This window comes from Camellia sinensis, chromosome 8 (assembly GCF_055761805.1).
Source record: "Camellia sinensis isolate YWXY chromosome 8, ASM5576180v1, whole genome shotgun sequence".
NCBI classification, from domain to species: domain Eukaryota; kingdom Viridiplantae; phylum Streptophyta; class Magnoliopsida; order Ericales; family Theaceae; genus Camellia; species Camellia sinensis.
Window position 1 is genome coordinate 98207635 of NC_138968.1, and position 14537 is coordinate 98222171.

A 14537-nucleotide genomic window follows, 5' to 3' on the forward strand; every position below is an offset into this window, starting at 1 on the left:
CTGGTGCTGCTTGATAAAAATCCCTCCTCATACTGCCAGATGAGAGAGGGTGCGACGGATGCATCCAAAATGTTTGAGGATCTGAAAGTAGACAAGCCAGTGCTACCCCCATTTCAATCTTGGTGCTCTCAGAATCCACTTCCTTACACTGCTCAACTTCAGCTGATGGGTGTATCTGCTCCTCGATAGCATCATCTCTGGATAACTGCAGGTCAAAGAAGATCTCAAACCCTGGCAAGCGACACTTCTCTGCATTCAACCATGGTTCTGGGAAGCCGCAGAATGGAAAATCCTCCCCCTCCCAGACAAAGCGTCCATTTAGGGTACCCTGGATGGGTCGGTGCATTAACTCATAAGGCTTCCCAGCCTGCTTTGCTCTGGCTTTCCCAGCCATCTCCTTGCCTTTCCTCACCCAGTCCTCTTTGGTTGGCAGATAACCCACGCCAAAGGTATGCGGGTTGTGCGGCATTTCGACCGATATTGCAATGCATTTCCGGCCACTTTTCCCTAATCCCATCCCGGGGATGTGTTGGAGCTTGTTCATGACGTACACTGATTGTGCGCTGACATATAACCCTTCATCAACAACCAAGATGTTCTGTACGACCCGGCCTCGGCGAGGGTAAATCCTGACAGGAACATATCCTCCGTGCCATGCTCGATTTCCAAAACCAGTGTAGACACCTCTGGCGGCAGATGGATTGACGAATTCCCAAAAACTATAGCCACCCCTTCCCATGGGGGTACTTCAACTTCTGATGTAGGGTGGAAGAGACCACCCTCACCTAGTGTAGCCACGGCCGCCTTTGGAGTAGATTGAAAGTCGCGGGAATGTCCAAGACATGGAAGTCAATCTCATGTTGTCCTGGACCAACCTGAGTCTGGATCTTTACGGTCCTCATCACTTCTCTGCTAGTATTGTCATATGCCCTTATTACCTGGGTTGTTGGCACAAAGTCCCCGGGCTTCAACCCAATTGCATATGTCGTCCTCGACGGGCACATGTTAATAGCGAATCCCGTGTCAACAAGAACTACCGGTACCCACTTGTCTCTACATTCCACAGAGATGTATAGAGGTTTGTTATGATTTGCACCCTCAGGTGGTAGTTCCTTGTCGGAAAAGGTCAACATCGGGGAAGCCCGTCCCGGAAAAACCAATCCTACCAGCTGCTCAGGCATGGTGTCTATTGAGAGTTTGGCTTTGTCCATTGCAGATAGGAGAGCTTGTCTATGAACTCGTGAAGCCCTAAGCAGTCCCCAGATAGAGATGTCTGCCTGCATCTTTTTCAACTGTTTCAGCACAGCCTTTTCTTCGAGTAGCTTTTCCTTCTGCTTCTCCGCCTCCTTGTCCTTTCCGGATGCCTCTAGTTGATCTAGGTATGGGGGTTTGAAATACCGCCCGCTCCTAGTCACGTGGTCAACTTCGCCAATATACCAGGTATCATTCGGCTGGTTATTCCCCCAGTCCTCATTGGTGTGGGCATGACATAGGTCATCGCCTTCCCACCACATGCCGTCGGCAGCCAACAGACACCTGTCTGGCTCCGTTATAACTATCCTTGCACCCACAGCACCTTCCGTCCATGTGCTTGTAGCACGCTCTGTCCTTATGCACACAGCACGTTCAGTCCCCACAGGGGCTTTGGCCTTTCTGGCTCTCTCAGAATCTTCGATCCCTTCCCGTTCAAACTGCTTCAGTTCAGCCTGCTGTTCAATATCTCCTGTATTCAAAATGCCCAGATCTTGAGCGAAATTCTTGGCACTGGCGATTTCCAACGATGCATTCTGATTCCCGGCCCTTCCGGCCACAGCTGATGTCCTTGTCCCTGACGGGCCCTGTTCTGGCTGAGATTCTTCAACAACATCTGGTTGGTCATCAAGCCACCCTATAGCCTCTGCTGACCCATCAAAATCAAACCAGTTGACTGTCATGTCTCCTGGATCTTGTTCGTTGAAAAATTGAAGGTTAGCAATGTCCACTTCCAAATCCGCTAAGTCATCTAGCCTCAGATCAAGTCCATCCTCCCGTACTACACAAATCTCTGCCCCCACTGGCAATTCCACATTCGGCCTAACCTGGCCCGCTGACATAATGTAGCCACTCGGATTGTATACCTCCTCAGCAAAGCTCCTAAATTCTTCAGACCCTAAATCAACAGTCCCACTTTTCTTCGAAATCATCCCTGTCCTATCTTCGATAATCACCACCATTGGTTTAGGTTGGGTTCAGGAGATGTCCAACATGCACAAGTCAGGGCTGTCAGGAATGAACACCTCCGGCTTGGGTAGGTGGGACGGGGTGATGTATACGCTAGGGTCGTATGACACAACCCCAGTTTGGATCAGATTGATGCGTTTAGGAGGTGGAGCTTGGTTATGTGGCGGGAGAGGGTTGGTTGTGACATTTGGTTTTTCCGGAGGTACAATCACCCTGTTGTCAACGAGATCTTGAATCTCGTGACACAATCTAAAGCAATGGTCGGTGTCGGGACCATACTGTTGGTGAAAGGCGCAGTATTTAGCTGGGTTATAGGAGGGGAGATGTGTTTCTGGCAATGGCTGCGGCTCCAGGGGCTTCAAGTGCCCTTTCTTGATTAAAACCCCTAGAGCTTTGGACAGGGGCATGTATAGTGGAGTGAAGGTTCTTTGGCCTCGAGGTAGGTACTTGGTTGTTTGTGAGTTACTTCCGGATGCACCGGTGAATGGTGTAGCCGTAAGGGTTCTTGGGGCGGTGGCGGTGACAATGCTCACATCTGAAGCTCTGGCAGCTGCAGCACTGCTTGTGCCTGCAGTCGTACTGCGGTAAAAAGTCCTCCTAGGCTGCTCTCTGTAATTGTCAATCAGACCCTGCTTCAAGGCGTCTTCGATCTACACCCCCAATCTCATGTAGATCTGCAAAAGTGTGGAGAGGGAGGACGATCATCTTCTGCATGAGCTTGGGCTGGAGGTTGCGCACAACCATCCGTATTTGATCTTTGTCAGTCGGCCTAATGGTCATCATTGAGGCTTTGGCCCTCCAGCGGGTTGCGAAGTTGGAAAAGCTCTCCTTCGACTCCTGTCTAGTCGTCTCGAGATCACGAGTTGTGATCTCGATCTGTGTATTGTAAGAGTATTGAGCCACGAAGGCCTCAGCCATCTCTTCCCAGTTCCTCTTAACGGAGTCTTCCAGTTTTGCATACCAAATAGCCGCTACACCTAACAGGGTCCGGCCAAATAGGGAAAACTTCTGCAATCTGGAGAGGCCCATCGGCCTTAAGATATCTGAAAATAGCAGTAGGTGCACCATGGGATCCCCAAACCCATCGAAACGGTCTATGTGCGGCATTTTAAATCGGTCCGGCAGAGTCACAGCCGAGTCGGTGTACCCATCCTCAATGTCCATAATGGATTTCAGACCTTGAGATTTCTTGAACAGCTTTTCAAGATTGCTCACTTTTAGTGCCGTGGGGTCCACCTCGAACTCAAAGGGAGAATCTGGGAGGTTGGTCTGTGCTTTGGGTGGTTGGGGTAGGATCGGGGGGGGGAGCCGGTCCTGTTGGAACGTCCGTATCATCATGGACGTGTATTGTCTCCCCAGGTATGGGAACTCTTGGTGGAGGAGGAACCTGGTTTGAAGCAAATGCTCCGGCTTGCTACTGTAGCCTGGTAATTAACTCTTCCTGTTGGGCCATGACTTCGGCCTGTTGTTTGGCAAATTTTGCTTGACGGGCAGTGTCCTGCTACATGGTTTTCATACTTTCCTGGAGCTGACGCATCATCTCTTCCATTCTTGCCATACTGCCCTGATTTAACTAAACCACCGATATATCTGTCTCTACAGTAGACTAGGAAATCTCAACCAGACTACTCAAGGACCACTGATCTGGCAACCGCGGTATCGATACACTGTGCCTTACTGACCTCCGTCTAGAAACCGAGGGTAAAGAATGGAACACTGGTTGTCCGTCTATTAGATCCTCAGATCGATGGAGTCTACGACCTCTAGTCCAGAGTGCTTGGAGAATATCTGTTTGGTCGGAAGCAATTGTGCTAAACTACCTAGCAAAAAGATAAATAAAGCATAATAAGGAAATAATGAACGAAAAAATGGACAGCATAACAACTTAAATAAAGACAACACACAGTTGGCAAGCATATGCTGAATGAACCGTTCTCAACCACTGATCAATGTTCCCAAATCACTGCCCCAAATCTGAATCTGATACCCGCAGATATAACTGATTCTTAAAACACTGATGCCCGCAGGCCTGATACCCAAACTTGCAGACTGATACGTGAATACCTGTAGAGGCCAACTCTAAAAGCACGTAGAAAGCAAGTGAGAGCCAAAACACCCCTATGGAGGGGTAGGGTTTCACTACGCACACAGCGGTTTCAAACAGCCTATAATCGGGTAAGCAACCTGTCCGAGTTTGGAATAGTTACTACGAATTTCGAATATGCACTAGGTCGAATGGTCAAAAGGGGTGCCTTGGTAAAAACCAGGGTTTGTGTTCCTATCGTGACAGAGCCCGTAACCGGTCAGCCTTATGGCACGCTTCTCAAAGCGAGCCTCCGGCAAACCGTTTAGGAATAGGAAATGGAAAACACGGTGTCCTAGGCGCACCAAATCAAATGCAATACAAAGAAACACATAAGTGTAATCAAAACAAGGTATCATGAGTTCGAGTCAAGTTCTCCAAACTCCCCAGCGGAGTCGCTAGAAACTGTAGACCCGCCCGAACATCCCGGGAAAATCCCATTTTGTTCAATGGGCTCACTACAGTTCGGACTCAAATGTCACGGTTCTGAATCTAATCTCGCAAAGTGCCAAGCAAGACCGATAAATCACCAGAGTTCAAATCCGGCAAATTGTATTGAAAAATTGATTTTTAGAAAGAAGTGCCAAACATGGACTGCTTTGCCAGATATAGAGTCGCCACCTAAATGTTCTATTTTGTAGAATTTAGGAAACCCTGACTCGTGCCTAAGGCCACGTGTCCGTCATCACAAAAGTTGCCTCGGCTCGGGAACTTGGGTACGAGAGGGGAAGGTCATGCAATAAGCACCCCCGCTCGCCCAATCAAAGATCGGCCTTTACTAACATGGTATCTTGTTTTTGAAAACACATGTGTTCTTATTCCGGTTATTTAACCTGGAATTACTATGTTATGCGCACAGCAAATAAGTATAGACTAGATCACCTAAATTGGAACAAAGCATTACATATCCGTTTGTTTGAACATGGTTTGAGGTTTGCTACTCGCAAGTAGGCTAAATCAAGGATTTCAATGAATTGTCCCAATTCAAGCAATCCAACCTTCACCCACAGGCTTTCAGGTAGTTATATCACATAAGCAGTTAGCCTCATGGCAAGCATGTTATCGTGGCAGTCACTCACACACATGCAAGGATGCTAAAGCATAAACACTCACCGAGTACTCCGAGCCAAAACAAAAGCTACGTTAGAAATCAATTCATGATCCTAGCTATGTCTAGAATGCCTAATGCAACACATACAAAATACAAATAAGATAGGCTCGGCTATTCTAAAATGTCATGTGAAATGCAATTTGATACATGTATTCAAACATGAATTGAAATACAATGCAGTTAGTATGGTGCGCCGAGCCCGGTGCATGCAAGACAGATGAATGGATGCAAACATGCGAGCATAAGGATGTTAATTGAAACATGTCCTAAAACTAACCATCGTAAGCTGGTAAATAAAAGAGAGAAAGAAATGGGGGTTGGAAGACATGCATCACACACACACACACTTATTTACAACAGTTGTGCCCTCTCGACGGAGGGTCCGAATGAATAATACAGAACCAACTAGCTAATCTAAGCTAATGTAACTAAACTAGTTATTACACAACAGAATGAATAACAAGCTACAGCTAATTATTACACAACTCTAACTAATTAACAAATTAACTAAGTTAGCAATTGAATAAGCATGTAAACTATATGAACTAGGCTGCCTCCAATATGCCTTGGATGACGAAGGATGCATGCCCGGTCACCTCATGCGAAAATCCATCGCGATGCCCCGATTTGCCTCTGTTTGCAACTGGCCTCAGAACACTGCAAAAAGCTCCAGAAGGCTGAAACTCTATCATGGGAATCTGTAGGAGGGAAGCCGACCAATTGTTGGCATTAGAGACCACCTGCCGATAACTTTCTGTGCTGAAAACCAGAAAAAGTGGTCGGCCAGCCACTTTATCTGGTCGGCCGACCAGTTTCTGTTGCTAGACTTCAGTTCGCTGCAACAGAGAGCAAGAAAGGGGCATGGCAAAGTATTTGCAACACATGTATGCACAACCACCCTCTCTCTCATTACATAAGCTCAAGAGGGGGTGGTTCTCGACCCTCGGGCCACCAAACACGCATCTCGTTGCATGATGGCCGAGGAGCCCAAGTTGTACAACTCAATATGAAATTAATGCACACAGGAACACATAAAGCCTAAAACTCCATCATGTATAGTCAAGAGTGTCGGCGACTGAGAATTTACCCACGTTTCATCACTTCGAGTATGAAACGCCCCTTGTTTCCCGTGTTTGGACTAACTCCTATTCCAAACACAATGCAACAAATAACATGTCATGGCATACACAATGCGGGTCAAGCATGCGAACATACAATGCAATGAAACAAGCATGTGAACAAGATACAAGGGACAAGCATGAAAATATGCAATGCAACATGAACAACTTAACAAGGCTAATGGCATGTTCAATGCACATGCATACATACACAATACAAGGCAACACATGCATGCAATCAATGTGAACAACAACTAGCATACACAATGCAAATGGACGTGGCATACACAACGCAATGAACCACATGGCATACACAATGCTCAATGGACTTAAACTGAAATGGACTGACCTCAGTCATGCCCACATCAGTGGCCATACATGCTAAGATAGAAACTCAAAATGCTATACAAACAAGCATGCATATTGGCCCAAGCTTATGGCTCAAAACACAACTCCCCAAAAGCATTGAAATGATGAAACGTGGGGTACAATGGCATATGTTCCAGCACTGAGATGGCATGCAAAATGACTTAGACTCATGTGAACAACCCGTGTGATGCATGTTGAAAAGCTCAAGCGTCAAAGCTAGTGAAGTGGATTACACTAGAGGCATGCAAGATAATGCTCAAATGGCCAAACTAACCCCAAAAGACCCTATGCAGGCCAAAACAGTAGTAAAAATGAGTTGGGATGATGGCTTGAAAGGCACGAAAATGAGGCTCATGCAATGGCTCACAAATAGGGCACAAAAAGCACAACCCTCAAGAGCACTTAAAGAGCGGAAAATATGGAAGTGTAACAGCCCTACATGCTCTGAAATATCATTCTCAATGATGCCAAAACATGCAAATATCTCAAGTTAAGCATGCAAAAGACCTCAAAACTCAAAGTTAGCCAAGGCTATTACACTACAAGCATGCATGACAAGCCTCAATCGACCATGAAGCCTCAAAACAGAGCTAAGATAGCCCAAAATAAGATCAAAATCATGCTAGAACATAGCCAAAATATGCTAGGATAATGAGCCAAAACACCATGCATACAAAGCTAGCAAACAAGATTTACACTACAAGCATATGGAGCATGCAAGAGGCTACCAAACCAGCCAAAAATAGAGTCATGACATGTCAAATGATGGCCAAAAATCTACTGAAATGAAGCCAATACATGCTAGAAAGACATGCTACTTTGATGAGCCACAAATGAAAATACACTACACATACAAGAAGCAAACACAAGGTGGCCAAACCAGCCATAGACAAAGCAAAGGCAGGCCCTAAAAGTCATGGAAAAGTGCCCAAACCTAGCCTTGAAACTATGAAGATGCATGCTCCTTTGATAGGCCAAAAATGTAAGCAAACAAACCAAGAAGAGAGGGGATCACCCCCCTCTGATTTGAGGCCTCAAAACAAAATTCCTACCACTAAAAATCCATTGGATTTCAGTGGCTAAAAGGCCAAGAAATGACCAACCCAAAGGCCTTAAGGCATGGCACAAAACAAGACTAAATAAGGCATGCAAGAGGGTAGAAGGCCCTCAACACCAAAAGGGCCTTAAACAAACATGCTAAGGACTGAAAAATAGAGTCTTTTATAGTTCAATGTTAAGCCAAGAGAAGCATGCAAATATGGCTAAGAGAGTGATCAAAACAAAGCTTAAAAGGGAGAAAAGAGGTTACCCTTGAAGCACTGCAATACCAGCAAATTTCTCAGCCAAGAACCAGCTTTTTAACCTCCAAAATGTCGTCCAAGAACCTAAGTTTAATGATGGGGGTGTATGGTTAAGAGTTGTGGTGCAAAAGTGAAGAACAACACCCTCTTTAGGCACCAAATATAGAGATATAGAGGGAGATATATACTTATGCCTTAGGGAAATTTCAGAACCTCTGGAATGAAGAGGGAGGCTCTCTCTTATCAAAAAACAAAAGCTAAAGCTTCTTAGAGAAGCTAAAACTTGGATGCCATCCCTCCATACATGTGAAGGATACAGTCTGTGCCCCCCAGCTAGCACAATTGGCATCCACACAGCCTGCCAAAACAGGGGGAGAGCTGAGTGGTCGGCCTGCTACTTACAGTGGTCGGCCGACCACTTTAAGTGGTCTCCCAGAAAAAAAGTGGTCGGCAGGGGGAAATGGTGGTCTCCACACTGAAAGCAAGCCAATGGTAGGGTGGGAGACCAGATAAGGTGGCCCAAAGACTAAGAAAACTAGTTTCCCGACCAGAAAACCGGCTGGCAGGAAGGAAAGTGGTCTCTGAGGGGGAAAAACTGGTCTCCCACCCTCGTACCACCTTCCAAGCAAGGAAAACAAGGTTTGTACAAAAAAAAACCAACACGGATGCAAAACGAGAGTTCGGGAGGCAAAGTGCGCAGCCTGGAGCCTCGAAACCCAGCTGTTGAGCACCAAAAGCGATATACGACCACAAAAAGTGGTCTCCCGGACCACAATGTCCTTCTAGGGAGAGGAAGCAAGGTGTGGTTCAAAAACCAAGCCAAACGGAGAACGTTAAGCGGTCCCGAGACAAGGCGCACGGTCGAAGGCTCCAAAAATTGAAAACTAGTCTCCAAACGGGAAAAGTGGCCTACGACCATGAAAAGTAGTCTACGACCACAGATAGATGGTCTACAAGACCTCTTCCTCCCTCTGGGAAGGGAAACAAGGCTTTGGTCCGTAAATCGAGCCAAAGGCAAAGAGTTCGGAGACCCAGAGGCAAGGCTCTTAGCCAAAACTTCGAAGCTCGAAATGAGCACAACATGCACTATCACCGAGTGCTCAATCGATGACGTCTGAGTCTTAAGGTCGGTAAAAAATGAGGTGTCTACAGATGCGTGACCGAGACCCATGAGAACTCAAAACGAACACGAGCATGGATGATCATCAAGTGTTCAAACGATAACGTCCAAGTCTTAAGGACGGTCAAAAATGGGGTGTCTACAGTTGCCCCTCTTTGACAAAACTCAAAAGTCATAAAAATGACGGGAGTGAATGTCAAAGCCTAGAGACGACACATTTTTGACAAGACCGAAGACTTAGACAAGCATACAAGATAGGAAGATATGTGCCCGCGGGCAGGGGCAAAATGCAAAGGACATGCAAGGTGCCGAACATAACTTATGATCTTGCAAAGGGAGCTGTAACGAAGCATAACATGCAACAGTTTTAAGAAAGCGAATAAAAACCAAACTACGTTACATGCAGAAAGGATGTAAGAGAATTATACAATTCTCGTTATGTCTCACATGGAGAATATACAATACCGTCCAGTTCGTCTGGCCGCGCCAGCTTCAAATGAACCGTACATACAATATCGTGCCTGCGAAAGAAAGAAACTTAACAGGTACAATATCGTTAGAAATATGCATAGCAATGCAAGTGAAAAGTGTGTGACAACGTAGGTGAATGGGGTGCATGACAGTGCAGCCTAAGTGTGACACATAACAATACGGAAGGGATGCAAAACAATGCAACCTAAGTGTGACGCATAACAACGCGAAAAGGGATGCAAAACAATGCAACCTAAGTGTCACGCATAACAATGCGGGTTGAGTGTAACGCATAATAATGCGGTGAAAACAAGCATAACAATGCAAGTGAAGTGTTCGTAACAATGTAATGCACTAACAAGTGCAGGTAAGCTGCGCAAAATAGCGCGAACAATACAATGCACAAAATAATGCGATGCACAAAACAACGTGAATGAAATGAATGCAATGCACAAAACAATGCGATGAGGTGTGCAAGATAGCGGGATGATACTATGTAATGCACAAAACAGTGTGATACGCAAGATAGCGCGATGAAATGCAATGCACTAACAGGTGCATATGAGGTGTGCAAGATAGCGCGATGCGCAAAATAGCGCGAATGAAATGCAATGCACTAACAGGTGCATATGAGGTGCGCAAGATAGCGCGATGCGCAAAATAGCGCTAATGAAATACAATGCGCTAACAGGTGCATATGAGGTGCGCAAAATAGCGCGAATGCAATGCAATTCATCCAAAATGCAAGTAAGGTGCACAAAATAGTGCGATGAAATGATAGTATAGTAGATACAAAAAGGGTGACATACTCCAACCATGCTGGAATCATGAGAGGAGAAAAAACAAACAATCAGGCGCGTATACAACGTAACCTGAGTCAAATTCCAAACACGCTGAAATCGTGTAAGGAAAGGGACACTCAAACCACGCTGAAATCGTGAGAGGAGTTCCAAAACAACCCGCCCAGGTGTGTTCAAAATGCAACCTAAGATGAATTCCAAACACGCTGAAATCGTGTGAGGAATAGGGACACTCAAACCATGCTGAAATCATGAGGGGAGGTCCAAAACAACCCCCCCAGGTGTGTTCAAAACACAACCTGAGATGAATTTCAAACACGCTAAAATCGTGTGAGGAATGGGGACAGGGAGAAACATAGGGACATATCTGTAGACACCCTATTTTTGGCCGTCTTCAAGACTTGGTTGTGCTTGCAGGTACATCCAACAACTAGTTCGATTGCTCGTCGAGTACTCGACTGTCGCGGCGGAACATCACAGGTTTGAGCTTCCCAAACCCTGTATCCTTTCTGCCCCATTTTTGGACCATGTATTGGCCCATCCAATTTGATTCTCTTGGTGCACTGTCGGCCTCATTTTGGCCCTGTCGGCCATGCATTTGTTACTGTCAGCCATTGATTAAGCCTGCCGGCCATCAATGAGCCACTGCCGGCCACTGCTGATGGCCGGCAGAACCCTTGTCTCAGCAGGTTTCACGCCAGATCTTTTGAGCCAACTGGTTTTCACTCCTTTTCCCTCTATACACGTGTATGGAGGGATGAAACTCTTGCCAAGCTTGTCCAACAAGCTTTGCATTGCTCCTCTTCTATATAAGGAGAGGCCCTCTCTCCTTAGCAGAAGTTCAGCCATTTTAGAGAAGAAAGATCTCTCTCTCTCTATATTTCTCATTCTCTCTCTCTATATTGCATAGAATAGTGTTCTAAAGTCCATTTTTCTTGCTCCTTTACACTACAACACATAGAGATACACCATCATCTTTGGGCTGAGGTCCTTAGGAGTGTTACTTGAGCTTTGAAACTTGGTTTTTGGCCCCTGAGGTTGCTGGTTTCGAAGTTGATCTTCAAAGGTGAGTATATTTCCCATTTTAGCATTTATTTGTACCTCATTTTGGCCATCCTTTCATATTGTTTTAGGCCTTGCTTTGAACTGAAAAAAGTTCTATATTTGAGTTCTTTTGATGATTGTTTAAGGTCTTCTTGGTGTTAAGGGTGCACAACCCTCTTGTTTGCCTTGTTTGGCCTTGTTTTGTACCATGCTTTAAGGCCTTCGAGGTAGTCTTGGTTTGGCCTTTTAGCCACTGAAATCCAGTGGATTTTTAGTGGTAGGTATGTGGTTTTGAGGCCTAAAACTAGAGGGGGGTTACCCCCTCTCTTTTTGTTTTGTTTGCTTGAGTTTTTGGCCTATCAAAGGAGCATGTATCCCTATACTTTTGAGGCTTGGTTCAAGCCTTTCTTTGTGACTTTGAGCACCTTCCTTGACTCTAACCATGGCTGGTTTGGTCATCTTTTGCATGCTTCTTATATGTGTAGTGTAATCCCATTTGTGGCCCATCAAAGTAGCATGTTTGCCTAGCTTATGTTGAGTCCATTTCAACATGTTTTTGGTGATATTTTTCCATGACATAACTCTGTCAAAAGTTGGTTTGGTCATCTTTTGCATGCTCCATATGCTTGTAGAACAAATCTTGCTTACTAGCCTTATGTGCATGTTGATTTGACTCATCATTCCAGCATATTTTGGCTTTGCTCCAGCATGATTTTATTCTTATTTTGGGCTGTTCTAGGACTATTTTGGGCTTCCATGGTCATATCACTCATGTTTTGTACAGCTATAGTGTAAATGCTTTGGCTAGTCTTGGGTTTTGAGGCCTCTACCATGCCATACATGTGATGTTTGCATGCTTTGCCATCTTTTCGAATGCTATTTCAGTCCATGAAATTTGGTCATACACCTGCATTTGACATGCTTTAAATGCCTTGAAGAGTTTATGTTTTATGCCTCATGAATGGATCATTGTGCATGCCATTAAGCCTAGGCCTTTGGGTCATCATATCAGTGCATTTTTTGTCTTTTTATACCATGATGTAACTTTGTTTTATGCTGTCCAAGTCATGCCATGTTTGGTTTTAATAGGTGTAATGTTAACCATCTTATTTGCCTTGCATTCACCATGTCTTATGCCCTTCATGCTAGCTTATTTTGGCTTCCTTCCTTACATGTTTTAGACTCATTTTGACATGTTCTAGGACTATTTTGGGTTGCCTTGATCACATGCTTCATGATTTGCATTGTTGTAGTACAAGTGCTCTTGCTTGCTTCAAGCTTTGAGCACCATTGTATGCTTCATTTCTGTTGTGTACATGATTTGACATCATCTAACATGACATTTCAGAGCTTTTAGCGTTGCCATGTTCCCACTTCATTCACTCTTTAAGTGTCTTTGAGTGTTGTGCATGGTTCCCTAGTTTCCGGCTTAGCTTGTATGCTTTCATGCCTCGTTTTTTGGTGCCTTTGTTTTGGTCTTTTGGCCACTGATTTGGGGCATGACTGAGGTCTAGCCCCCTTTTTGGTTTAAGTCCATTTGACATGTCCACTTGCATGTTGCTTGTATACTTATTTCACATTGCATTGAGTATGCCATATAGTTACATGTTTGCATGCTTAAGTCATATTGCATGTTTGCTTGCTTGAGTCGCATTGTGTATGCCATGCTTGTGCTGCATTGTCGTTTGGATTAAAGCGTTAATCCGAGCATGAGGAACGAGGGGCATTTCATACTTCAAGTGATGAAACGTGTCTCAATTCTCGGTCGCTAACACTCTTGATGATCCATGATAGAGTTCTAGGCACTTATGTGTTGTTCTTGCGCATTCATTTCTCATTGATTTGTATGAGTTGGATCTTTGGCCATCATGCATCGGGATGCGTGATTGATGGTCGTGGATCCAATTATGCCTCTCCCTTGATGTTTCGAGGTGATATGGGGTGGCATAGTACGTACATACCCTTGGGAGACCCTCCATTTTCTCTATTTTGTGCTCTGTTGCAGCTTGGTGTCCCAGCACATCAGTGGCCGGCAGTGCCTTGCAGATGGTTGGCAATCCTTTATTCTTGGCCGGCAGTGCCCACTCTTGGTCGGCAGGATGGTCGGCAATGGCTCCCCATGGCCAGCAGGCCACTGATGTATTCCCTAGACTGGTTTTGGTAAGGTTCACCAGGAATTCCTTGAGGACACCCTGTAGACAGAGCCTCGAAAGGGCATCTGGGGAGCTTTCGGGACAAGAACCGAGCATGCATCCCCTTTCTCCCCTAACCAGAGCTGGAACATCATTATTTACTGTTTTCCTTAATTGTTAGTTAGCATTTGGTTTTGTAATTTAATTCGTTAACTTGCTAATTAATTAAGTTTTGTAATAATTAGTTGTAGTTAGTTATTTATTTGGTTATGTAATAATTAATTAGCTTGCTAGTTAGTTAATTAGTTGGCATGTATTATTTATTCGAACCCTCCGTCGAGAGGGCACAATTGTTGTAATAAGTGTGCGTGCGTGTGTGCATGTCTTCCAATCCCACGTCTTTCTCCCTTTCACTTAACCGCTTACAATGGTTAGTTCTAGGGCATATTTTCAATTAGCATCCTTATGCTTTGCATGCATGCATCCATTCATCTATATTGCGTGCTCGGCGCATCATACTAACTGCATCATATTTCGATTCCAATTTGAATACATGATTATCAATTGCTGCATCTCACATGCCATTTTAGAATAGCCGAGCCTATTTCTAGTTACGTTTTGCATATGCTGCATTAGTCATCTTAACATGAACTAGGATCATGCATTGATTACTAACTAGTTTCTGTTTTGGCTCGGAGTACACTGTGAGTGTTTATGCTTTAGCATACTGCATGTGTGTGAGTGTTGCCACGATAGCATGCTTGCCAT